At 32.0% G+C, this 27,620-nt stretch overlaps 2 long non-coding RNA genes and 1 other non-coding gene across 3 annotated transcripts; 2 read left to right on the top strand and 1 right to left on the bottom strand.

Moving 5' to 3' along the window:
* The first annotated feature begins 6,412 nt into the window (after positions 1-6,412).
* LOC148763261 (small nucleolar RNA R71) lies at positions 6,413-6,519 on the top strand. The gene has a single exon (XR_016026123.1). It is a non-coding gene; the product is annotated as a small nucleolar RNA R71 (small nucleolar RNA).
* Positions 6,520-11,458: 4,939 nt separating this feature from the next.
* Positions 11,459-12,202, bottom strand: LOC18602068 (uncharacterized). The gene is made up of 2 exons (XR_001927409.2): positions 12,042-12,202; positions 11,459-11,882 (listed from the first exon to the last, which is right to left on the bottom strand). It is a non-coding gene; the product is annotated as an uncharacterized LOC18602068 (long non-coding RNA).
* Positions 12,203-18,845: 6,643 nt separating this feature from the next.
* LOC108661657 (uncharacterized) lies at positions 18,846-20,859 on the top strand. Its single transcript, XR_016026018.1, has 4 exons — positions 18,846-19,098; positions 19,199-19,269; positions 19,400-19,472; positions 20,672-20,859. It is a non-coding gene; the product is annotated as an uncharacterized LOC108661657 (long non-coding RNA).
* Positions 20,860-27,620: the final 6,761 nt, after the last annotated feature.

The raw sequence follows: 27,620 nt of genomic DNA, 5'->3' as shown, positions 1-27,620 counted from the left end.
CAAATTATACTCCAATACTCAAATCATACTCCAATAAGTCAAATGGGGCAAAAAAAATTCTTCTCTAAAAATTCTCATTGTGTCCTTGGGTGGCAAATGACCATTTTGCCCCTGGACAGTAAAAATTTTGATTTGACTCCAAATTGATCCTCGAACTCCAAATCATCATATTAAACCATTCTGGGACTTTAATATTCTTAATTTCCTTTTAAATTCTCTATTTGATCTAGTTCGAGGCTTAAATTAACTTAATTGTACCATTTGGTACATTGTCGTCTTTTAACGATTTTTCTTTCGGGGCTTTCCAAGTATGCAAGCATATTGTCAATCATATGAATGACATGGAAAGTATTTTATAAGGTCGGGCTTGACAAATATTGCATAATATTTGATCCTTAGGATGAAAAGGTACTGATAATAGAGATGAAGAATAAGTGTTATCTCATAGACTAGAAAAACAGTTGTCATAAGGCATACTTTTGTACAGAGAGGACTCAAAGATATGGCATAAACAATTGGGGCACATTAACTACAATTCAATGCAGAAGATGGTGACTCAAAATTTGGTTAAAGGTTTGCCTAAAATCATCAAGCTAGATCATGTTTGTAGCACCTGTCAGCATGGTAAACAAAGCAAAGTTCTTTTTCCAAAAGAAAAGAAATGGAGAGCTGTAGAGAAGTTATAACTTGTCCACACTTATTTAGGAGGTCTTATGAACACTTCTTCCCTTAGTGGTAGCAGGTATTACTTACTTTTTATTGATGATGTCTCTAGATTCTATTGGATTTATTTTTTGAAGCTTAAGTCAGAGGCTCTAAAGAACTTTATGAAGTTCAAAAGCTTGGTAGAAAACCAAGCAAATACTATCATCAAAACTCTGAGGAATGATAATGGAAAAGAATTCATAGCTTCTGAGTTGAAGAATTCTTGTCAACACTTGGTATATCACACCAATTGACTATAACCTATATAGTCCATAGCAGAATGAAATTGTAGAAAGGAAAATAGGACAATTATGGAGATGGCTAGATGTTTACTTTTTCGGAAAGGTTTACCTTAGTCTTTTTGGGCAAAGGCTGTTATTACAGCTAACTATTTACTGAACTTAACTCAGATAAGGACATTGGTTTAGAAAACACCTTATCAGAGTCGGTTTGGGTACAAACCATCAGTAAATATTTGGCTACATGTCAGTTAAAATTTCACTACCAAGTATATGTATCGAATAGACAGTATATTAGCAAGCATAGTATCGATCCCATAGAGAATTGATCTAAAACTTTACAAAGTACTAAAATTAGAACAAATTAATCTTATCCAAACACCCAAAATTAATTGATTAACTAAAACTAATTAACTAAAATTTAAACTAACAAGAAATATTAAAATAATAATAACTTGAGAAAATATCAAATCAAACAAGCCTAGGATTAAAATATCCCTCGCACTTCATCTAAATCTTACCTCTCTTCCTTAACTTATTTCAATGGATTGAATCGCTAACCTAGAGTCCTAAATTATTTATAAGGGTCTCCCAACTCATCTTATAAAAATTTTTATTTTAACCAAAACACGATATCACTATGTGAATTGAAATTAAAATAGACTCATTAAGTTTAGGCTCTAATCTGGCTACATATGGCTTATAGGTATATCTCTATCATATACGCAAATCAATTAATATGATCATATGCTATCTTAATTTTAGTCTATAATAAACTCCCTTTCCCAAGTTTGTGTAGGTTCCTAAATAAATTTAATTGGTGGCCAAGCAATTAAAAACATTAAGAACAAATTGGAATAAACAATTCAAATCCCATTAAAGATAAGCAAGAAAGAAATTAAAAATTTAGATTACATGTGAGTTCAATTGCAATCCTAGAAAAAGAAATTTAGCTACTCATAATTGCAAAAACAAATAACATTAAAATTCAACCATTGAGAGTAACAAGAAAAATAAAAGCCAAGGAAGAAAACAAAACAAATATTTGCCACCTTGATCTCTAAGTTTCAGCCTCAACTTCTAGCTTCTTGAACTCCCAAAAGTTGTCTACCCTAATGTTCTTCAAACTATCCTATTTACACTAATAACTTAACCTATATGTCCTTAAGTTGGCCTAGGGTTTAATTGGGCTTAAAAGTATAATGAGAGGCCCAAAAATCAATTATGAATCTTTACAAATTTTCATGCTCGGTATAGTACATTCAGTCATTTTTCGATACAATTTTCTCTATCTTTAAAATAGAACTGGGAAAAGGTATCTATATAAAAATTGTAGCTCTGTCTCTTAGCTTACCAATGGTTTAAGAATCACATCATTTGGAGTTCTGTAACATGAGTTATGGCCAAAACACTAAAGTATATGCAAACAGACTCTCGAGTCTTTCAACATCTCACTTTCCAAAATTAAACCCAATTTCTTTTAGTTCCTACAAAAAATATAAAAACTAATAAATAATAACCAAATTAAAAAGAATAACATAAAATTAAAGTAACTCACTTAAAAATAAACTAATTATAAAAATAACTATAAGTAAATAAATTATAATTGAAAATTGAGGACTTAGCTAATATTTCATAACAAAATTGGATTAAAATAATTCTATAAAATAGAATTATCACACCTCCAAACTTAAGATTTTGCTAGTCCTTGAGCAAAATAAAATCACAAAAAGAAAACTGAACATAAAAAATCCTTGAACGAGAGATAGAAGTACCAAATCATGATTTCCCAATGTTTCCTCAGAAATTAACTCAAATTCTAACTTAAAGTAACATACAGTTAATCCTTAAATTCATTAATCAATTCAAATGAAAACTCATTTTTTGAATGGACTTCTCGTGTGTGTGTGTGAATGCTCTCTTACAAAGAATATCATGCACTTCGGATTAGTTTATGCCAAATCTAAGCATAGATTAATACTAAGATCCCATAAGTTTGTTTTTCATCTATCTCTCCACTAATGTAGATTAACACTTATTCAAGGATCAATAGGTCTTTATCAAACTTATAATGTAAGGCTAAGGTCAATGTATGATAAAGGATATATTTAGCCTCAAATTTACCCTAAGCACTTAATTAATCTAAGACCTATAAAGAGCTCAAATTTTTTTTATAGCACCCCCAAACAAAAAGTAAACTTTTCTTTGCACCACACATTTTATTTTCTTTTTTTTTTTCAACCCCCAAACTTATTTTTGACAATTATAAACAATGAGTAATTTTGCTAACAACCGTCATATATTTTTTTTCTTTCTTTTTTCTTTTTTTTTTTCACTTTCCTCCCTCAATTTATTCTTAGGCTCAAATCATTCCTTAGAAAGATTAAAATACTTAGAAAGAGAAAGTTTCAAATTGCTGGATTTAAATAGATAGGCCAAGGCTAACATAATTATGTAATTACAAAGAATAGGTAAATTAGGCTCAAAAAGGGTGAATAAGAATAAATATAATAAGGTAAGCTCAAAAAGGCTCAAACAATCTAAAGATGGCCTAAATCACTTCTTATCCTAAGTGTTAACTAAGATTTCGCCTCGAGAGAAAATCAAACAAATTTTAAAATTCTTGACTTCACTATACTTTTTCATTAACATAAACTTTATCTAAATCACATAAAAATTCTAAGTAAAAGAGTATAGTACTCAAATTATTGGAAGTCATGTTCTAAAATAAAGCTAACACAAGAATATCACATAAAATTTAATTATAACTATATGCTTCCCAAAAGCTAAGAATCAAAAGATAATTAAAATATCATCTTAGGATTGGGACAATCATGAATGAGGTGCAACTATCTTAAATTTTTTTTTATCCAAAACATAAATAAATATGCAAGACATATTTTAAAATAAAGCAAACTAAAAAAAATAAACTAACAAAATTCTAAACTACTCCCCCAAACTTGGAATAAACATTGTCCTCAATGTGATAAAAGAAAATAAAAGAAAAGGACAAGAATACTCCCTTAACTCTGAAGCTGCAATCTACATGTCCTCCGCATCGTTACCACCAAAATCGTCCTCGAAGTTAGAATCCGTAGGCAATGAAGGCAAAGTAGTCAAATCCATCCCAATGTGTTCGGCATCGGCTCTCAAGCAGTTGGAGAATGTGAGGGGAAGAAGAAGAATAGAAGAAAAAATATATATATATTTAAAACCAAAAAAAATAATAATTCCCTTACTAGCGTCGCGGCTCTCAAGCATGCTGCCCCTTGGTACATCCAGCGCCACGGCGCTGAAACATTCTGTTTCAATTGCTTTGTTTTCTTTTTTTTTTTGAACGTTGCGGCGCTGACCTCTTTTTTTTAATTTTTTTTATTTTTTTAAATTTTTTTAACCAATTACCTACAAAAGGAAACATAAAAAAAGAATTAGATCACAAGAAATAAATTGATACTAACAAAACTTAAATAAAAGAGGAAAATTAGTAAGGTTGAGGGGCTTGGGTTGCCTCCCAAGAAATGCTCGTTTATAGTCACTAGCTTAACTATAGCACCCCTTTTTTCAGTTCTTCATCCTCGAAATATGGTCTAAGGCTCATCCCATTAGCCATGATTGTTCCCGTATCCTCACTATAAATCTCAATTATTCCATAAGGATAAGCCTTTACTACTTTAAAAGGACCCCACCACTTTTTTTTGCGTTTCCATGAAAAAAACTTGAAGTATGATCAAGAAAACATCATTACTTGTTGTCTAATCTCGAAAGGACAATTAGATGGTGGTGGAGGATGCTTCGTTGGTGATTGCTTGGGTTTCACAGGCGGAAGTGGTGGCCTAAACTCAAAAATTGGTGCTTACTCAATTGTAGTTGGAGAAATAGGTTCACCTTATCCTTCATCAATTAACTCCACTCTATAGCAACAATTTGTAGAGTTAGGATGTCTATTTGCATTGAAAATATTAAACTCAACTACCTCTTCTCCAACTTTAAAAGTTATCTTGCCAATCTTTGAAAAGAAGTCCCAAGTGGAAGAACTTCTCTTGCAATATATATCAAAGAATGATGCCATAATTCAAAGTTATGGAGCCTCCTTGAGAAATCTTAAGACCCAAGTGGGATAGCTTGCAAACTCCATCAATAATAGACCTCAATGTGCCTTACCAAGTGATACACAAGTCAACCCCAAAGGTAGGGAACATTGTAATGCAATTACATTTAGGAGTGGAAAAGAAGTTGAAGGGGTGAATGAAAAATCAATTGAATCTTCTAAGAAGCATGTAGATGATGACAAGGCAATTGTTGAGAAAGAAGTTGAAGTGGAAAAGACAGATAATGGGCAAGCTAAAAATCAAGGGAATTTTAAAGAAAATTATCCTCCACCACCATTCCCACAAAGGTTGAAAAAGCAAAAGCTTGATAAACAGTTTGAGAAATTTCTCAATGTCTACAAGAAGTTCCACATAAATATCCTTTTTGCTAAAGCTTTGGAAAACATGGCAAGTTATGTTAAATTCTTGAAAGACATCTTAACCATGAAAAAGAAACTGGAAGATTTTGAAACAGTGGCACTTACTGAAAAGTGTAGCGTAATAATTCAAAACAAGCTTCCACCAAAACTTAAGGATCTAAGGAGTTTTTCTATCCATTGTACTATTGGTATAATTAAATTTACTAAAGCTTTATGTGATTTTGGTGCAGGTGATTCAATCATGCTCTTGTCAATTGCTGAGAAACTTGGACTTAACGAGATACAACCTACCACAGTTTCTTTGCAATTAGTAGATAGAACAATCAGGTACTTTGTTGGGATTATTGAGGATGCATTGGTTAAAGTTGAGCATCTCTACATTCCGATGGACTTCATTGTGCTTGAGATGGAAGAAGATCTGAAAATTCATTTAATCTTGAGACGACCATTCTTAGCTACTGTAGGTGCAATCATTGATGTGAGGGAAGGTTTAACTTGTTGTTGGAAACCAGGAGGCATGTTCGGGTTCGGATTGGAAGGCTCTGCGTTATTGTTCCATGAAAAGTTGGGGTGGTTTCTCCAACCAGGATTGTATTTATTAGAATATGGGTTATTCTGCTGCCTCTTGAAGTTCCCCACAAATTGGACTAATGCAGAATTATATGGACATTAATCACTTGAATGACTATCTCCACACATATCACAAACTATATATGAATTTTGAACTGCATGAACTCCCACTATGTCAAACTTCTTGGACAGTGTAGCCACTTGAGCAATTAAGGTGTTAAGTGTATCAATTTCATAAGCTCCAATAGCTTTTCTCGAACTCGACTTTTCTAAAGACTATCGATAATTATTTGAAGCCATCTCTTCCAACAAATTATACGCATCTGCAGCATTCTTACTCATTAATGCCCCACCAATAGCAGCATCAATTGTGGTTTTAATTGACCCAACCGGCCCATTGTAGAATGTTTGAACTTGTAACCAATCAAGAATCCCATGATGTGGATATCTTCGCAGTAGTTCTTTAAACCTTTCCCAAGCTTCATATAAGGACTCACCATCAAATTATGTGAATGAGGTGATATCATTCATCATATTTGCAGTCTTTGCAAGCGAAAAGAACTTTGCGAGAAACTTTTAAGCCAAGTCCTCCCATGTAGTGATAGGCCCATTAGGCAGTAAATTAAGCCAACTTTTTTTTTTTATCGTTCAAAGAAAATGGAAACAGTCTCAATCTAATAGCATCATCAGTTACTCCATTGTATTTAAAGGTATCGTAAATCTCCAGAAAATTTACCAAATGAGAATTAGGATCATCACTGGGTAACTCACCAAACTGGACTGAAGACTGAATCCTCTGAATGTAAGCTGGTTTAATTTCAAAATTATTCGCATTGATGGAAAGTCTCTTAATGCTTTGGTGCAAACCTTGCAAAAGAGGAACAACATAATCTCGTAGTACTTTATTTGCTTCGAGAACCAAATTAATGGCATTATTGCCATTGTTATTGTTATCCTCAGCCATTGTCTGATTTAAAATTGCAACTTGCAAATTCCCCCTTTGACGTCTTTTAAAAGTTTTTTCTATCTCAAGATTGAAAGGAACAAGATCCAAGTTGTTTCTTCTTTGCATACAATGACCAAAGATATCTACAAGCAAACAAAATCTAATATTAAAACAAGAAAAATAAAATTTGCAGTAAGACTAAATTGCTTGGTATTAGTAGTAGTAAAAATTCTAGAAACAATTCCGCGACAACGACACCAAAAACTTATCAGTTAAAATTCCATTACGCAAGTATACGTATCGAATAGACAGTATATTAGCAAGCAGAGTATCGATCCTATAAAGAATTGATCCAAAACTTTACTAAGTACTAAAATTAGAATAAATTAATCTTATCCAAACACCCAAAATTAATTTATTAACTAAAACTAATTAACTAAAATTTAAACTAACAAGAAAAATCAAAATAATAATAACTTGAGAAAATATCAAATCAAATAAGCCTAGGATTACAATTTTTCTCACACTTCATCAAAATCTTACCTCTCTTCCTTAACTTATTTCAATGGGTTGAATTGCTAACCTAGAATCCTAAATTATTTATAAGGGTTTCCCGACTCATCTTATAAAAATATCTATTTTAACCAAAACACTATATCCCTATGTGAATTAAAATTAAAACAGGCTCATTAAGTTCAGACTCTAATCTGGCTACATATGACCTATAGGTATATCCCTATCATATACGCAAATCAATTAATATGATCATATGCCATCTCAATTTTAGTCTACACTAAACTCCCTTTTCCAAGTTTATTTAGGTTCCTAAATCAATTTAATTGGTGGCCAAGTAATTAAAAGCTTTAAGAACAAATTGAATAAACAATTCAAATCCCATTAAAGATATGCAAGAAAGAAATTAAAAATTTAGATTTCATATGAGTTCAATTGCAATCCTAGAAAAAGAAATTTAGCTACTCATAATTGCAAAAACAAATAACATTAAAATTCAACCATTGAGAGTAACAAGAAAAATAAAAGCCAAGGAAGAAAACAAAACAAATATTTGTCGCCTTGATCTCCAAGGTTCAACCTCAACTTCTAGCTTCTTGAATCTCTCAAAAGTTGTCTACCTTAATATTCTTCAAACAATCATATTTATACTAATAACTTAACCTATACTTCCCTAAGTTAACCTAGGGTTTAATTGGGCTTAAAAGTGTAATGAGAGGCCCAAAAATCAATTATGAATCTTTACATATTTCCATTCTTGGCACAGTACATCTAGCCATTTTTTGACGTAATTTTCTCTATCTTTGAGATAGAACTGGGCAAAGTGATCTGCATATCGCTTAGCTTTCCAATGGTCCAAAAATCGCAACATTTGAAGTTCTATAGCACGAATTATGGCCAAAACACTGAAGCATATGCAAGCAGACTTTCAGGTCTTTCAACATCTCACTTCCCAAAATTAAGCTCAATTTCTTTTAGTTCCTGCAAAAATATAAAAATTAAAAAATAATAACCAAATTAAAAAGAATAACATAAAATTAAAATAACTCACTTAAAAAAAACTAATTACAAAAACAACTAAAAATAAATAAATTATAATTAAAAATTGAGTACTTAGCTAATATTTCATAACAAACTTGGACTAAAATAATTTTATAAAATTGAATTGTCACTGCATCTATTATGCAAAAGTTCATGATCAAAACAAGACCAAGTTAGATGAAAAAAGTGTGTTGGCTACTCATATTGGATACAGTGTTGTTTTTAAGGGTTATAAATTGTATAATGTGGATACTAAAAAAATGTTTGTTAACAGAGATATTAAATTTGATGAATACTCAACGTGGAGTTGGGAAAAGTTGATTGTATAGAGATCTGGTAACTTTAACTTGATTCACAATGAGGTACAAACAGAAATTGATGAAGAAGAAGACATAGAAGATGAACGTCTTGTTGTTAGGGATACTAGATCATTACAAGAGATTTATGTTCGGAGTCATGTGGTTGTAACAGAACCTATAACCTTCAGTGAAGCAGCAAAGGACTCTAAATGGATGCAAGCCATGAAATAAGAGATCGATATGATTGAAAAGAACAAAACTTGGATACTGGTTGATAACCCAATTGGCCAATATGTTATTGAGGTGAAGTGGATTTATAAAACTAAACTAAATGTTGATGGCTCTGTCAACAAATACAAATCAAGACTTGTAATAAAAGGTTTCTTTTCAAGTATATGGATTTGACTACAATGAAACCTTTGCCCCAGTGGCAAGACATGATGCTATCAGATCGTTGACTACTTTAGCTACTAAGGAAAGGAGAAAATTATGGCATCTTGAAGTCAAGTCTGCCTTCTTGAATGGTTACCTTACTGAGGATATCTTTATACAACAACTTGAAGGCTTCATGGTCCCAGGAACAGAAAATAAGGTATGTAAACTAGTCAAAGCTCTCTATGGACTCAAGCAAGCCCATAGGGCCTGATATGACAAGATTGATATTTTCTTACTTCAGAAGGATTTCATAGGAGTGCTAATGAACCCACTTTATATGTTTTTACATCTACTAATGATGTTAAATTGATTATCTCTCTGTATGTTGATAATCTTCTGATTATTAAATCGAATACTACAATTATGAATGATTGCAAAGTCAAATTGATGAGAGAATTTGAAGTCTCAAACTTGAGAGAAATAAACTATTTTCTGGGTTTGCAATTTAATCAACATACAGATCATATTAGCATTCATTAAAGCAAGTATGCTATTGAGTTGTTGAAGAAGTTCCATCTGGAAAACTATAAGGCTGTTGATACTCCACTGATCCTAAATTGCAAGCTCAGTAATGAAAATGGGGCACCTCGTACAAATAATTCAATTTACAAGAGCATTATAGATAGCCTACTCTATCTGACTGCCTCAAGACCTGACTTGATTTTTCCAACAAGTTTATTATCCTGTTTTATGCAGAAGCCTTCCTAGACTCATTACTTAGCAATAAAAGAGAGTACTCCAGTACATCAAGGGTACCATTGATTTTGGTTTTAAGTTTGAAAAGAATCAGAGTGGAGAATTGGTTGGTTACTATAATAGTGACTGGGCAAGGAGTTTAGATGACTCCAAGAGTACACGAGGCTATTGTTTCTCCTTTGGCACTGCAATTATCTACTGGAATTCTAAAAAACGATAGGTGGTTGCATAGTCTTTTGCAGAAGCTGAATATATTTCAGTTTCAGCTATTGCAAATCAAGCCATTTAGATTAGAAAAATTTTGAGTGATCTTGGATTTTAGCAAAACACAGGACCTTCTTTGATGATTGATAATCAATTAGCAATATCCACTACAAAAAATTTAGTTTTTCACGGAAGGACTAAACATATCAAAGTTAAGTTCCATTCAATCATAGAATCTGTGAAGAATGAAGAATTACTATTCAGCACTGTAGTATTAATGACCAAATGGCTGATATATTTACCAAGTGTTTGAACAAGGATAATTTGTTCTTCTAAGAACTATGATGGGTGTCTACAAGATGAACACCAAGGAAGTGTGTTGAGAAATGGTTTTCTATCTTGCAGATGAGATCTTTTACAAGATGTTAATGGTAGATCACAATAAATGCAATTTAAATAGGTAGAAGAAGAGCACGAGACTATATGGATTGAAGGCTACGTGACTATATGGATAAAAGGCTGTGTGGCTACATAGAATGAAAACTGTTGTTTTACTATTTACTGTTATCGTTGCTTTTACCGAGTGTTTGTTAGGGATTTATTTCCTTTCATTTTTCTCGTGTTCAGTGAAAAACACGTGTAGAGTCTTCGAAATGTTGCTGGAATCTTTGGCACGGTATGTCATTTAGAAAAGTCTACTGCTACGTGGTGTTTGAGTATTAGTTTTTTTGTTGACTTTTAAGTCCTGTATATGCGCTCTCTTGAGGCTAATAAAACAATGCGTTACCGCACCCTTAGTTTTGTTAAAAAATTTTCTCTCTTATTCTCCCAATTGCTCCTTCATACTCTGTTCTTTATTTTTCATTGTCGGTTTTTTAGATTTTCTGTGAATATTCCAACAAAAGGAGACAATGAGTTCTGAAATCCCTGTGGCTTTCATCATTTCTTTAAACAGCCTAGGAGCTTTTTCATTGATCTCTGCTGTCTTCATGATTAAGTCTTGACTTCACTACAGCCAAACTGCGATATGATCAGTAATGGTTTTTGGATTTTTTGGGTTTTCGACTCTGTATGCTGTAATTCTGAAGGGATATCCCTAGAAAACCTTACAGGTATATGCTTCAAAATTATGTGCCTTAGTCTGGTAGCTTTTTAATCTTTTGGAGACCATCTGGATCTGTAAAGATGCAGCTTATGACGTAAATTTGATCTTTACCTTTCCAGACGGATGGGAACTTTTCGTTACTTTAGGTTGGTTGTGCCTCTGGAATTGGTTTTTTATGTCACCCATTACCATGAGGTTCGTCTGCATGCCACCATAAAATAGGCCTTTTTCTAAGTATTTATTGAAGCAATGAATTTCTTATTCAAACTTTTAGAAAGAAAAAGGAAATATACAGAAGACAGGCTAATCATGTCAGCGAAGAATTTCTGAGTGAAAACCTAAACCGCTGGCATGGTTTGGAAGTAACTTATTTACCTTCAGAATCTTTATCACCAAAAAAAGAAAAGAAAATAATATCTTGAGTAATGTAATATTTCGAGTAAGACAATCGAACCCTTTGAGGATAAGAGACATTGTTGGGAACAGCATTTAACTTGTGCAGTAATAGCAAGAAGCTACCCGTATATAGGTAGACCTTCCGGCTAAGGTCCGAGGCCGAAGCTAATTAGCCATATAACCTTCACCACCTCCGCACAAGACGAATAACTAATTGATTCTTGCTCAAATGAGTGTTCCACACAGATCCTTATACACTCCTCCCCTGCACAGAGAACAAAACCTAATAAGAAACTAATTCAGATTTTGGTACAAAAATGTCCTGAAAGAGCTTATTAGTTTGCTAATTTTGTTGAGTTTGTATAGCGAAGTATACAGGGGAGAAGAGAGAGTGAAAGAAAACCATAAAGCAAAGATTATGTACCTGATCTTTTATGATCTTCAGCGCAAATATATTTCTAGCATGGCCCTGCTCCTCGCCAGCTTCTTTCTCTCTCTTGTTTTTATGATAACAATGAAAAAAACTTGGAAAAGAAATTACAACAGCCATCAGGAGAAACTCGTATGGCTCGTTTTCTAGAAGATGTATAAATGGTGCTCTGCTGGCTGGGTATTTATAAGCTGTTGGATACAACTCAATAATGATGATGCCATGGCTGACACCCTTGTTTCACATGTTCCTCTTTCAATATAAATAATATAATATAAAATTATTGATGCCATGGCTGACACCCGTGTTTCACATGTTCCTCTTTTCAATATAAATAATATAATATAAAAAATAATGAATATCCCTACAACGTAATTCTTTTTTAACCTTACTTTTAAATTTGTCTAATTCTCTTTTTGTTGGACTTTAAAAAATTTGTCTACCAGTAAAATGTGAAAGAAAAATTTGTACTGTCCTAAAAAAAACAGCTATTTTATGTATTATTGTTTAATTTTTCTTTCCTAATTTCTCTCACGTGATGAGTGATTTTTCATGGAGTACATGCCGTTCCTTGTCCTAAAATTTAGGTCTAATTAGTTTCATCCCCACATTTTGAATGGTTCCTAGAATGGAATAGAGTGGTAATGAAATAATCATTCCATGGGAATAGAAAAAGAAAGAAATAACTATTTTTAATTTGGTTCATGAGAATGGAATGGTTTATTCTAATGTTTAGTTGGTAGAAATAATTTTAGAACTAACCAAGAAATAAGTGATAAATGATAAAAAAATCATTTATTATAATATATAATAATTTTAGTTTGAGTTTTTATTTTTATTTTTAAAATATTAAAATTTTAAAATTTTAAATATAATTTTTTTATAATTGAAATTTTAATTTAATTTTAAAATATAAAATATTATTTTTTAGCTTTTCTTTTTTTGTTTTTTCTATTCTAATATTTTCATTTTTTTTTTTGTCTTTTCCACCAAAGATGTAGCCGATGTAATAGAGTGTCGAATTGCTGAATCTTGTAGCTAGAGCGCCAGATCAGTGTTCCCATGATCGGCTATGGCCACTAAAGCACTAGATCGGTACTTCTCGCAATTTGTTCTGGCTAAGGAGCACCAAATTGGCACTTCCCATGACTGAAATGGTGGGGAACACCAATTGATATTTCCTGCAACTGGCATCGATGTCGCCATCATCGAACGCGGCCATCCTCCACCACCCTCTATTAAGAGGCTTTAAAGAGAAAAGGAGAGAGGTAAAAGATGGAAGAGATAGAAAGAAAATGTGACAAATGAAAAAAAAAAAATTTATGTTATGTATAGTGGTAATTTTTAAATTTATTTAAGAGTAATTTTGTTTAACAAAATTTTTGACTTATTCTCTACTCTTGGAATAACTATTACCGAGGTCCCCTTAATATATAATGGCTATTCAAGCTTTTTCAAGAATGGCCATTGTTTTAAATAGTCATCCCCGTGAAGCAAACAAGTTTAATAGAAGGACTTAGGAATAGGAGGGGAATGGCTATTACATTCCCTCCAACCAAACATACTATATATTTTTATTATTAAGTTTTTATTGGAGCAAATTATCTTTTTGGTCACTTAACTTTTCAATATTTCTTATTTTAGTCACAAACTTTAAAAAATAATGTTTTATTCCCAAATATTTATAAGTTTTATTATTTTGATCATTTAACTATTAAAAAGTAACATATATTGCACCTAACATTCCATGTCGCCACCATCCACGTAAACTACTTTGTCAAGTAGTTATGTCCATGTGACAGTAATTTTTCTTTAAATTCTTTTTTAAATTCCTTCTTAAATTTTTTTGTTACTATATAGTGGACGTGGTCATGTGGCAAAGTATCTGATGTGGTATGTCATATGAGATGCCTCATAATTTTTAACGATAAGTAATTAAAATAATAATATTTATAAATATTGGTGATGAAAATATTATTTTTCTAAACTACTTGAATCAAAAAGAAAATACTAAAAGTTAAGTGATTAAAGGGTGAGACTTGTGATCAAATCAAAAGCAGTTCCACTCTTGTATGCAAAAGCAGTTCTGATTGTTATTTTGAATTAGTGTAGTGGGTTGTAATGGAACTACATTTGCAGTTTAATTTTGTTAACTCATTACACTTCACTGTTTTCCTTTTTTTTCTTTTCACAGTTTTTCGGTGCTAAAGGCCAAAAACAAATAGTAAAAGTACATGCAACAATCACGTGTCGGCAAACGTTTTCAACGTCATGTTCATGCATTATTTTCTACGTACAAGGTTGTTCAATTTTTCAGCACTTGTCGTTTTTCTAAGTGGTGTTACATCCTATGTTTCTTTAATTATTGGTTTTATATGTCACGATCCGAAACTTTCATCGGGCCCGTGACAACCGTCGCGACGTTCCGATAAGTACTCATTACCCCGAATATCGATCGAAACCCCGCAAGGTTTAGCATCAACTTCGGCATCTCCCCGGTGAACGACAGTTATTAAATCTCGCATTTCAAGAAATCATAAGTTGTTTCCAACTCAAAACAATAAAAATATTATTTTCTAGCTCACTGGGGCATTTTCGTCATTTTTTTTTTGAAATTTTGAAATCCGTAAAAAATGTAATATGTAAGTGAAAACACGTATTTCATAATTTAAATTAAATTTTGAAGTCTAAAACATTCGTTTAAAGTAAAATTATAGCTATTTGAATATAATAAAAATATTAAATAAAATATTCTATTTTCTTAAAACACAATATTTTCAAAGTCTTCTTAAAATAACTTTTATAGCGTCAGAGTAAAATAAATTTATTCATATAGTAATAAAGATAATTAAAGTATGAAATTTCATTTACAGTGACACGTGGGCCCCCAACTAACCAAGAAGGTGTAGAGCTACGAACCCTTACTTCGTATGATGCAACTCCGAGATTAATTCTCGTCTTAATCAACTATCAACAAATTGTCCTGAGCCTGAAAAATGGATAGGAAGAGGGGTGAGATTAAATAATCCCAGTGAGTAAACAATTACCATCAAAAGCATCTAAAGCCGAGTAGATGGAGACAATATAAAAACGTTATATCTCAATAATGTTCATAACACAAAATTCGTTTCAATCTATACCAAATAATTTCTTTTCATCAAAATTTCCCGGCTTATGAATTTCTTAAACTTGGCCCCTGCCAGAATCATTCTCGCAGGTACCTTCGTCAAGGTATCCCACTAAGACCGCCAAGACTGTTCAATGACCCATACCCATAAGCATGTTTTTACATCTAACACACAGCCGTTCCTTGGCGTTGGCTGAGTCTCACTCTCACGTGGTGGCCCGAACGTGAGGTGCACTCAAATCATACCTCAGGAGATACTTCACCCAACATCTCCCCCCGGAGGTAAATATATAATTGAGTTACCGTGCCCCTCTCATAGGCAGTCCACGGAAACCGCCACCACTGCAGTGACCGTTTAACGTACCACCAGACCCATAAAATTTTCAGTAGCATAATATGACGAATAAAATTTAATCCAGTCTACCGAGACCAATCCAAAACTGTTCACATATTTCATGCCAATCCCAAAAATTTAGCCATCATGCTACCATAGTGTCATAAGCCCCAATTTCAATAACATATAAAATCATAAATTTCAACACAGTCTCCATATACTCAATTTTCCCAAAACAATATTTGATTTTAAAACTAGTATAAATCTCATTTTTATTAAAAAAAATATTTTAATTGGAAAACATAATATTTTATAATTTAAACTCACCATTCAATAAAAGCATCAAACAAGTATAATTACTCTAGATATTTAAGACGATAAATTATCCACTCACAGTTTTAGGAGTCGATGTACTCCTAATCCCAGTCTTCAAGCACAATTTCTGTACTTTTACCAGTGTAATTTGCTCACCACCTATCCATAATGTACAATACATAATTCACCACATCAATACTTGACCATTATAAAATCAATTCAGGCTCGGTATATAAGCATGATATGACATGCAACTTATCCGACTACCGCTTAAATACGGTGCTAACCTAATTCGGCCTATTACCCGATTAAATTACTAACGCGTCCAATTTAATCTCAAATTAATTTTTTTCAGTTTCTATACCTCAATTGCACCCAAATTGACTTAATGTTCCTCAGTGTGGTGCAAATTATCAGTCTCGATAGCAAATTACGAAAATACCCCTAATGGGTAAAAATTCATATTTTTACTTCGAAAATTCCCATTATTTTTCTAGACTCATAATTCATCATTATTCATCATAATTCCTCAAATAAACATCAAGATCATCAACCAATATTCCCCTAGAAAATTCGGCCAATAATGGTAATGGAGGAAAATAAATTCTTTTCTTGTTGTTTTGTTCCTAAATATGCTAAACTAACTTAAAACACTAACATAGTTCAAAATCAAATTAATCTAACAACTTTCTCTCTCTAAACCCATATGATCAGATTTGAATCCATCATCAAAACACATAATTTAACCATGGAAAATAAGGAGAATGCATGGAAATGATAAATCTTAAGCTAAGCTTGAAAAATCATACCTTTAAACACTTGATTCCTTGAAAAATCACACTTTGTCTTTGAATTTTTTCACTCTAGGGTTTGTTCTTATTTCTCTCTCTCTCCTGCTGGTTTTGACTGACCATCCCAATGAAGAATTCTGGAATTTTCAAGCCTTTTAATAGGCTTAATAAAATATTATTATTTTATTGACCTTTTGAATATTTTATTATTTTATTTTTTTCTAGTCATCTTTTTTACTTTATTTTTCTACCACTCAATCCTCTTCACTTATCCATGTCTTCCATAAAATTTCTAGACTTTTCCAAAGTTTTGGTGAAGTAAATTTTTAAAAATTACACTTTTACCCCCGTAAAGTGAAAAATTACATTTTTACCTCAAAAACTGAAAAATTGCCCATAGACATATTTTTCATCCCTTATACTCATACCATTCTCCAATTTGTCAAATGTGATCTAAATTCTCTCAAAATCTCAAATTTTGTCCACAAGTGGAAAAATTACAATTTTACCCCTAGATAGTGAAAATTCCGGTTTGACTCCGAATTGATTCTCGAACTCCTAATTACCATTTTGAGTCATCCCTGAACTGTGAAACTCTTAATTTCACCTTAAAATTCCTATTTGAACTAGTTCGAGGCTTAATCGACTTAATGATACCATTAGGGGCAATATCGTCTTTTAACGATTTTTCGAACTTCCTAAATATACAAACATTCTATCGAGCATGTGAATGACATTATAATTATTTTATAAAGCAGGGTTTGACATTATATATATGGGAAAGATTCATCCCTCAAATTTTCCTTTGTCTTTACATTTTGGGATAAATAAATAAAAAAAACTTTAAAAATTTTAATTTCTATATTTATATCATTTGCTTCTTTTTTTTTTTATGAGAGCAATAATTTATGGTCATACATCCAAACATTTGATTTATTGATTAATGTATGATAATTTTACTTATAAAAATAAGATTTAAATTCTTCTTCCTTTAATTATATAAAAATAATAATTGATGAGCCATGCTGCTTGTTTCACAAGTCTCTTTCGACTTGCATTAATCCGTACCCCTTGAATGTATGTGTCCATCACATACTGAAGTTTGGTCCCATTTTTTTAAAGTGGACAAGATTTTTGATTTGTGATGTCATTTTTACTTTTCTTAGATGGTGGAAGTTAATGTTCCTCAACTTCTCTTTGAAGAATAAAGGCACAACTTCGAACAAATGAGCCTAACAAGATACTTGGAAGAATTGATTCCAAATGTTGCTATTGATGAATCATATAAGTCATTTTATGTTAGTTTATGTAATTGCTTTTAAGATAATTTTGTTCTAGCATTATCATTGGAATTTTTCTCTACTGGATCCCTATCATGGTTTTCTGATGTATTGTTCTCTACTAGATCCCTATCTTGGTTTTCTTATGTATTGTTCTCTATTGGAAGCTTCCTTGTTTTTGATTACTCGTGATCCTAGGGGTCTCTTTTTTAATCTTCTGGTCGTAATTTCTATTAGTGAAACTGCAATACCCCATACTTTGACAAGGTAGCTAATAAAGCTTATCGGAGGTCAATTGAGGTTAATTAGAATGTTTAAAAGTGGTGAAAGGTAAAAAGAATAGTTTGGAGAAAAATATTCCGCACACGAAGAAATAACAATCGAAGAATAATATTTTTTTATTGAGGATAAATTAACGAGATAAAAAAGGTGATTCGAAAGTGAATCGGGGCATAATAAGATATTTTGGGTGCCAAGGAGACACGAGGAAAATTTTAGAATAAAATATATTTTATTAATAAAATAATATTAAAATATTAATATTTTATTTAATGTCGAAATTTTTCATGAAGAATGAGTATATGGTCAATCTAAGTGGGGGAGAAGAAGAACAAGAAAATTTCAGAGAAAAAATGACGTTAATGGGGCCCGCATGTCTTTATTAAATAAAGCTAGCACGGGTAAGTAAATATTTAAATATTATGGTGATACCGCGTTGAACTATAAACTTGATATTTTGTTGGTACAAGTGTTAAGGAAGAAAAATAGGAAGAAATTGAATTAAAAGATTTTGGTAGGACTTAATTAAAAGGGGTGAAAACCTTAGAGGGCAAAATGGTAATTTTGTCATTAGTTTGCTCCAAGCTTCCACCCTTCATCCTTATCCCATGGTTGGCCCTCGTATTCAAGGCATCATCTTCCATCTTCTTCTCCTCCCAACGCCATTTTCATCCTTCACCAAAAGAAATCAAGCTTTTTCATTTTCTTTTCCTTGTTTTCTTTTCGTTTCTTTTCTTTTCTTACTTCTTCCTTCCCCTAACTTCTTAGGCACCAAAACCACAGCTTCTAACCTCATTTTTCAGCATATCTAAACCCTAGGAGAGAGAAAGAAAAAACTCTTTTCCTTTTCTTCCTTTTCTATTTCTACTCCACTTCCATCAATACTTGAATTTTCGACTACAGATCTTCATTTTAAAGCCAATAGGTATATATTTTCAACTCTTGAATTTTAGGAATTATGGGTTTGTAATTTTTAGACTTTATTTTCTAATTTTCTTCAAATTTTCTTTCCTTGAAATGGCTAGGTTTTGTTGATCTTCATGCCTTCAAGCATCAAGGTAAAGAAAACTTCAAGCTTGAACAATTAGTTTAAAGGGTTTGTGAATTAGACTAAAATTCTAAGTTAAATGTTAGGTTAGAGTGTAGATTGTATAATATATTTATTAGAATTATTATATTCATATTATGATTCAATTGAGATTGTTATGGTTTATTGGTAAATATAGGGTTTAATGGTATTTTGGGACTACCTAGATTAAGATCATGTGGACACAAGTTTCGTTAGGTGGCATTGTTAAGGTGAGTGAACTTGTATTTAAATGTTTTGGAATAAATGATTATATGCTTGATTGGATCACTTGAAATATTTTATTGATTTCTCTTTAAAATTTGCATAGGAACAAGCCCTTGATGAAACATTTTTATGTTGTGAAATATAAGTGTGATGCATTCACGAGTTTCTACATTATGTTGATATGTACGTTATGCATTGAATGGCACTATTGGGTGACAATTGTAACTGTGAGTGTGCAATGTGGGAGTGCACATGATAGTGATAGTGGTGTGTTGTGTGAGTGCACACACTGATGATATATGCCATGTGCGGTGTGGGAGTGCACATGACAATGATAGTGGTGTGTTGTGTGAGTGCACACACTGATGATATATGCCATGTGCAATGTGGGAGTGCACATGACGGTGATAGTGGTGTGTTGTGTGAGTGCACACACTAATAATATATGCCCTGTGCAATGTGGGAGTGCACATGATGATATTACCTTATGCGGCATGAGAGTGCACAAGATGATTCTAGCTATGTGCGGTGTGGGAGTGCACATGAGCTAGTGAGATGGGAGTTATATACATGTATACACATTTATAGAGAGGTTAGGGAAAATATTATGTGTTTGCATTGAATATTGAATGCTAAAATTTGACAAATGCTTTCCAATTGATTTTCATTGCGGGAAAAAAAAATAAAAGATTTTCGTTGTGACAAGATTTCTTTTAATTTCATTGCCCTGTTTCTCGTTGCAGTGAAATTCATTCTCGCTGCAACGAGAAACTCTCGGTGTTGGGGGCTTAACTAGCCCAGATTTTTGCTGTAGCGAAAATGCATTCTTGCTGCAGCGAGAAACTCTAGGGTGGTTGGGTAAAATGCCTACCCAAATTTTTGCTACAGCCAGAAACTCTCGGTTGTTGGTTCAAAAATTTTACCTTGAAGTTCGCTGCAGTGAGATTCGCTCTGCTATCCTTGCCTTACTTGAACTCTATTGTAGTTTTCACTCTTTAACTTCATTATTAATCATAGATCTTTCAATACTAAGACACTGAATAATCAATAGTTGAATTAAGGGGTTTTGATAAGAAATTAAACTAAATTGCATTGTTTTTAATATAAGTGCGTCATGCTTTCTAAACTTTCCTTGTCGTTTGCTTGTTCCCTTTATATGTTCACTCACTGGGTTTATACTCACCCTTTCAACTTTATGTTTTAGATTTCAGGTTCGAAGATAGTTGGATCTTAGGTAGAGGCGCTTCCTCCTGTTCATCTTATGGTAGGTTTACCAAAACACTCCATGGTAGTATCCACGCCAGAGTCACTCCGCTGATAGTTAAGATCTTTTGTATGTGTATATGGTTATTTAAATGTAATTCATGAGATTTGTTGCAAATACTGCATGATTAGTTTTGTCAAACCCTGTTCTATAAAATAATTACGACGTCATTTACATGCTCAATAGAATGTTTGCAGATTTAGAAAGTTCGAGGAATCGTTAAAAGACGATATTGCCCCTAATGGTACATTGAGTCGATTAAGCCTCGAACTAGTTCAAGTAGGAATTTTAAGGTGAAATTAAGAGTTTCACAATTCATGGATGACTCAAAATGGTAATTTAGAGTTCGAGGATCAATTTGGAGTCAAACCGAAATTTTCACTATCTAGGGGTAAAATGGTCATTTGCCACTTGGGGACAAAATGGAAATTTTTAGAAAAGATTTTTTTTGGTCCATTTGACTTATTGGAGTATGATTTAAGTATTGGAGTATAATTTGAAGTTTAGAAGTGAAAAATTTTAATTTCGATATAATTTAGAGTATAAGGGTGAAATGGTAATTTTGCCACTCCGGGGGCAAATCGGTAAATTTTTACCCCCGACACTTGTCAAGACCAAGGGATTTTATTCATCATGGAAATGGATAAACATGAGAAATGTGTGGTGGAGAATTAAAGAATTAAAAGTTAAATATTTAAAATTTGAGCCAATAAGGAAATGCCATGTGTCATGTTTTTATTATTTTATTATTTCTTTATAAAAATGCAAAAAATCAGCCCATTTCTCCCATAGTGATCAGCCAAACCAGAAGAGAAGAGAAACCAAGGAAGAACAAACCCTAGGTGGGAAAAATCAAAGAGAAAGTGTTGGAATTCAAGGATTTGATCAAGCAAAGGTAAAATTTCTTTGATTTTGCTAGTGATTTACCTTACCCATGCATTTTTCCTTAATTTTCATGGTTAAATTACATGTTTTCATGGTGAAATTATGGCTGGTCAAAATGGGTATGGAGAGAGAAAGATGTTGGAATTGTTTGATTTTGAGTTATGTTGGTGTTTAGAGTTAGTTAAACATGTTTAGAAACAAAACAACAAGAAAAGAATCCATTTTCCCCATGAACCTTCAATGGCCGAAAGTTTCAAGAAGAAAAGTGAAGATAAATTTGCCTAATTGTGTGTTAATTAGTTGTACTTGGTGAATTGAGGGATTGGAAAAGAAATGGAGAAAGTTGGAGTGAAATTGGACGCATTGGCCAATTTATTGGATAAAAAATCGACTTAGGGCAATACCGGGTCTAGATGGCTACTTGTGCATTTTTCATTTCATATCATGCATATATATCGAGCCTGAAATAGCTTATGACTGTTAGACACAATTTAATTGAAATATGTGCCATGGATTATGGCTAGGTGATGAGCCATTAGATACGGGTAAAAGACTGTACCCGCGGACTGAAAATAGGAGTATATCGACTCCTAGAACAGTGAATAAACTTACTATCGTCTTAATTATCTAGAGTAGATTTATTTAATTGTGTGATTTTGTGGAAAAATGGTTTAATTGGAAAATTATTGTGTTTTATGGGAAAATGAGATTTTATAAAATAATTTTATAAAATTTTTGCAAATTTAATAATGATTTCAAAAATAGAGTAATTGGAGACCTATACTATGATTGTGTTGTTTATCTATGATTTTACATTAAATGGCTTATGATAAATGTGGGTATGACTGGTTATTTTTATGATTTTAAGAATATGTGAATTGCTTTGATTTGCCTTGAATGTGTTAAGTGAGCCATGTCATACTATTGTGATTTTATTGGTTGGTGGATTATAAAGTGGGCACTGCAGTGACGAGGGTTCCGTGGGCCAGCCTAATTAGAGGGGCACGGTTCTCAATTATTGAGCTTACCTCGATTGGAGAGGCGCGTAGAATAACTCCCGAGGTAGGATTTGTGGGCACTGCAGTGACGGGGATTCCGTGGGCCAGCCTAATTAGAAGGGCACGGTTCCTAATTATTGAGCTTACATCGATTAGAGAGGCGCGTAGAATAACTCCCGAGGTAGGATTTGAGTACACTTCACGCTGGCCACCACGTGAAACTGGGACTCAGCCAACGCCGAGGAACGACTGTGTTGTTAGAGGTGAAATGTGTTTGTGTGTGTGACAATAAACAGCCTTGGCGATCTCGGTAAGATGCCTTCGCGGGGTATCCCCGAGAATGGATTTTTGGCAAGGGCCAAGTTTTTGAAAAGTGCATAAGCCATGTTGAGTAATTAGATGAAATCCAATTATTTATATAGGTTGGGATGAATTATTTTAATTGTCTCCTATTACTCGGCTTTAGATTATTTTGATGATGTTTGTCTACTCACTGGGATTTTATAATCTCACCCCTTCTTCCTATCCATTTTTCAAGCTTAGGACAATTTGTTGATAGTTGATTAAGACGAGAATTAATCTCGGAGTTGCATCTTAGAAAGTAAGGGTTCGTAGCCCTACATCTTCTTAGTCAATTGGGGGCCCACGTGTCACTGTAAAAGTAATTTTATTCTTCAGTTATTTAATTTAAAATATGTATGAATATATTTAGCTTTTACACCATGTTTTTGGCGAGTTTTGGTATTTTTGAAGAAAAATGACGAAAATGCCCCTGTGAGCCAGAAAGTAATATTTTATTGTTTTGATTTGGAAATGACTTATGATTTTTTTTTGAAATATGAGATTTAATAACTGTCTCTCACTGGGGAGATGCAGAAGCTGATGCTAAGCCTTGCGGGATTTCGATCGGCATTCGGGGTAATGAGTGCCTATCGGGACGTCACGGCAATTGTCACGGGCTCGATGGGAGTTCCAGGTCGTGACAGGTTTGCATGATAATGTCACCAGATATTGGTAAATGGTAATATTATTTTGTGAATGGTATTGTTCAGTTGCCATGATTTATTTTTGAAAGAAAATTATTTTTGAAAACAATGAATTAAGAATCTTAGAGGTAAAAGAAGGACAGGTGGTCTAATAAACAAGTTTTCATAGAAAGGCTTGCTTGGGCCCAATGGGTCACACCTATTGGGTTCTTACACCGGTCATGGCTCGAGAATTGGGCTGTGATAGAAATGCAGCAAGGTCTTGAGGTCTATTGGTTTGGCTTTAATTTTACTTTTGTGACAGGAGTATTTCTTTATTACCTTGCTTTTAACTCTTATTGTTTTCAGTCTTCCTTTTCATCTTGTCCTTTCTGAACTTTGCCACTTCATAGAGATTTTATTGTAATTGAACAGCTCTGTTACCACACCAATTTTTATGCCATTAAAGTCTTAGGCGAATAAGACAAAAGACTTGCCATGGCATCCCTTGGTGATGGATTAAAATAATTACGCTTTTTAGAAAAAATATTACCTATTATTTACGGTTAAGTGGATATTATCTTGCTTTGTCTTATATTACATTATGAACTACTTGCAAATGAATTTTATCTTACAACTTAATCTTTACAGGTAGGGAAGGTTGGGAATTGCAATGTTAGCTGGTTTCGTTAGGTTGGAGAATAAACAAACAAATATGTATAAAGAGGAATTAGAGAGAAGAAGAAAGAAAAAGAAAAATGACTAAAATTAGTTGAGGAAACCCCATACTATTAACATTGTAAAGACCTTTGAAAATGGTTTTTAAAGCATTTGATTTTTGAGGCATTAGTTCTACAATTTGATTTTAGAGGTGCTTTATGATTCGTGAGCATGTCTTTCTATCACATGTTAAAAGGTTAAATGTGACTCTATCTTATAGTTTTTAGTTGAACATTTTATATGCTACCATATGATTTAAGATTGCAGTCATAGAGCATACAGTTGCACTTTAATTTTGCTATTGAATCCCATAAACAAGTGCAGCCATACTTTTCCATACATTAGCTAAGGCTACATATTTTTCACCTATGACTACAATTTTCTTTTGTAGCCAAAGGTCCAAAATGTTGTAGTGAGTTATGTCAATGTGATAGTAAATTTTTTTTAAATTCTTTTTTAAATTCCTTTTTAAATTTTTTATTACTATATAATAGACATGATCATGTGACAAAGTATCTTATGTGATATGTCACGTGGGATGCCTCATAATTTTTAACGATAAGTAACTAAATAATAATATTTATAAATATAGATGATGAAAATATTATTTTTCAAAACTACTTGATCCAAAAAGAAAATACTAAAAAGTTAAGTGATTAAAGGGTGAGACTTGTGATCAAATCAAAAGGTGATGATATCAAGTTATAAACAATCAACGAAATGCAATTGTACCATCCACATCAATGAATGACTAAGAAACTCAAAAGAGGGAGGTTATGAGGCCTTGTCTCGATGGCAAAGAGGAAGTGTGAAATCAACATATTTCAGATTGGAATGGTATATTATGTGCGAGGTTGACTTAATTTTATATTGATTTGTTAATTAATTTAATTTATTAATTGGATATTTTATTAAAAGTTCTGATTTTACTATAACATTTAATAAATTAAATGCAAGAGTAAATGGTCTAATATTACATAAATCAATTAATTAAATTGTCTAATTTACTATTATATGAAAGTTAATTTTTAATTTGTTTAATTCTATTTATGAACGTTAATTTTTCTACATTTAATTATCTAAATAAAATTAGCTGTCCCACTCTTGTATGCAAAAGCAGTTCTGATTGTTATTATGAATTATTGTAGTGGATTGTAATGGAACTACACTTGCAGTTTAATTTTTTTAACTCATTACAGTTCACTGTTTTTCCTTTTTTCTTTTTTTCACAGTTTTACCGTGTTAAAGGCTAAAAGCAAATAGTAAAAGCACATGCAACAATTACGAGTCGGGAAAAGTTTTGAAAGCCATGTTCATGCATTATTATCTCCGTACAAGGCGGTTCAATTTTTCAGCACTTGTCATATTTCTATGTGATGTTACTTCGGAGGTTTCTTTACTTGTTACTGTACTGTGTTCTTGGGTTTATATATATAGGAAGGATTCATCCCTCAAATTTTCCTTTGTCAGTTCATTTTGGGATTAATAAATAAAAAAAATTTAAAAATTTTAATTTTTATATTTATATCATTTGCTTCTTCTTTTATGAGAATAATAATTAATGATTATGCATTTAAATATTTAATTTATTAATTAATATATGATATTTTTATTCTAAAAATAAAATTTAAATTCTCCTTCCTTTAATTATACATATAAAAAAAAATAATTGATGGGCCATGCTGCTTGTTTGACAAGTCTCTTTCGACTTGCATTAATTCGTACCCCTTGAATATATGTGTCCATCACCCACCTAAGTTCGGTCCCATTTTTTAAGGTGGATATGATAGAAGTTGAACAGATACATCATCCCAAAAGCTGTCTTCATAATAAAGAAAGTGATAGATGGTTTTTTTTTTTTTTTTTTGAAAGGAAGAATGTGATAGAAGTTGTATGGATGGAAGATTAGTCTGGTACCCATCCTAAATGACTTTGCCTCATCTTTAAAAAAGGTTTGAAATATTTCGATATCAAGTTTAAGTCCCGCAATATGAAACCTGCGGGTTTGCTTCATTTTGATCTTAAATGTCTTCTGGTTATATGGTGATTTTATTTGGTTTATTTATGGATATGTAATAGTTAGTGACCGAGGAAATGTGGGGCTAATAGGGTCTGGTCCTCTCAAAAATTTTAAAACTTCATAATATATATATATATATATTTTTAATTTTAGCCTTTTACTTTTATAATAATTCTTTTTACTTGATGAAATGTCTTGATTGCAATTAGTGAACAGCTAATTTTAATAGACTAAATTAAAATTTATTGGAATAGAATTATTGTCCAAACTTATACCTGAAGATCCATGATCGACTCACTTCTTATTCATCCTCCCAAATGCGAAATCTTGATTCCATCATTGATAATAGTTATAGTTATACGTACATAATGGTAATTGTTTAGCTGTGATATTTTTAATATCTGCATGTGCACGTAATTTCATTGAATAGAAAAAACATTGTTGTTGACTTGTTGCTAATTAAGTGGTAAGATAAAATTTGATTACAAATGGGAAAAGTCTTGTTTTGATCCTTCTATTAGTGTAAATTTTGCACTTGAATGCCTTTTTATTTTTTTCCAATGTTGTTTAATACAATATTATTAGACTATTAGTGTAATATTATTTAAAAACCAATAGATTGCGCTTTCTTATAAATGAACTAGTAGTAAACTTTTAAAATAAGAAAACCAAAAGACCGTATCTTCAAAGCTTTTTGAATAATTTATATAGAGCCATATGTATATGAACAGTGAACATTTGTTAAATTTCAGCTTTTTTATTACAAAAATAAAGAAAAATATGCTTAAGTACAAAATATATATTTTCTATGAATAAAATAGTTTTAATTTTCAAAATATATATTGTGAATATATAGATATAATGTAATAATTTTTTAAAAAGGCAAAATATATTTTATTAATAGAAGATAGATACATAAAACCTAAATCTAACAATTTGCATTTTCGTATCTTAATCGTATTGTGTAAACATAAAGTATTAACAATTATATGAGTAAACACGAACACAACATGATTAATTAATCATGTCAAGATTTAAACATGTATATGGATACATATAATAAACCTGTAACATAACATGATTAACACATTTATTGAACGCGTCAGGTTAAATTTTATATGACATGACACGATTTGTTTACATGATTAACACAATTAAAATCTATATGATTTATAACATGTTTATATGACCAACACGATTGATACAATTAACTTGACTAAAACATGATTAAATTAAAATATATACAATTAAAATATAATTATATTATTCAAATTTATAATAAAAAATCGTAAATATCATAA

The sequence above is a fragment of the Theobroma cacao genome, chromosome 4, assembly GCF_053813885.1.
Source record: "Theobroma cacao isolate CCN51 chromosome 4, ASM5381388v1, whole genome shotgun sequence".
In the NCBI taxonomy this organism is placed as follows: domain Eukaryota; kingdom Viridiplantae; phylum Streptophyta; class Magnoliopsida; order Malvales; family Malvaceae; genus Theobroma; species Theobroma cacao.
The sequence above is the reverse complement of the archived record's forward strand: the minus strand, read 5'-3'. Positions and strand labels throughout refer to the sequence as shown.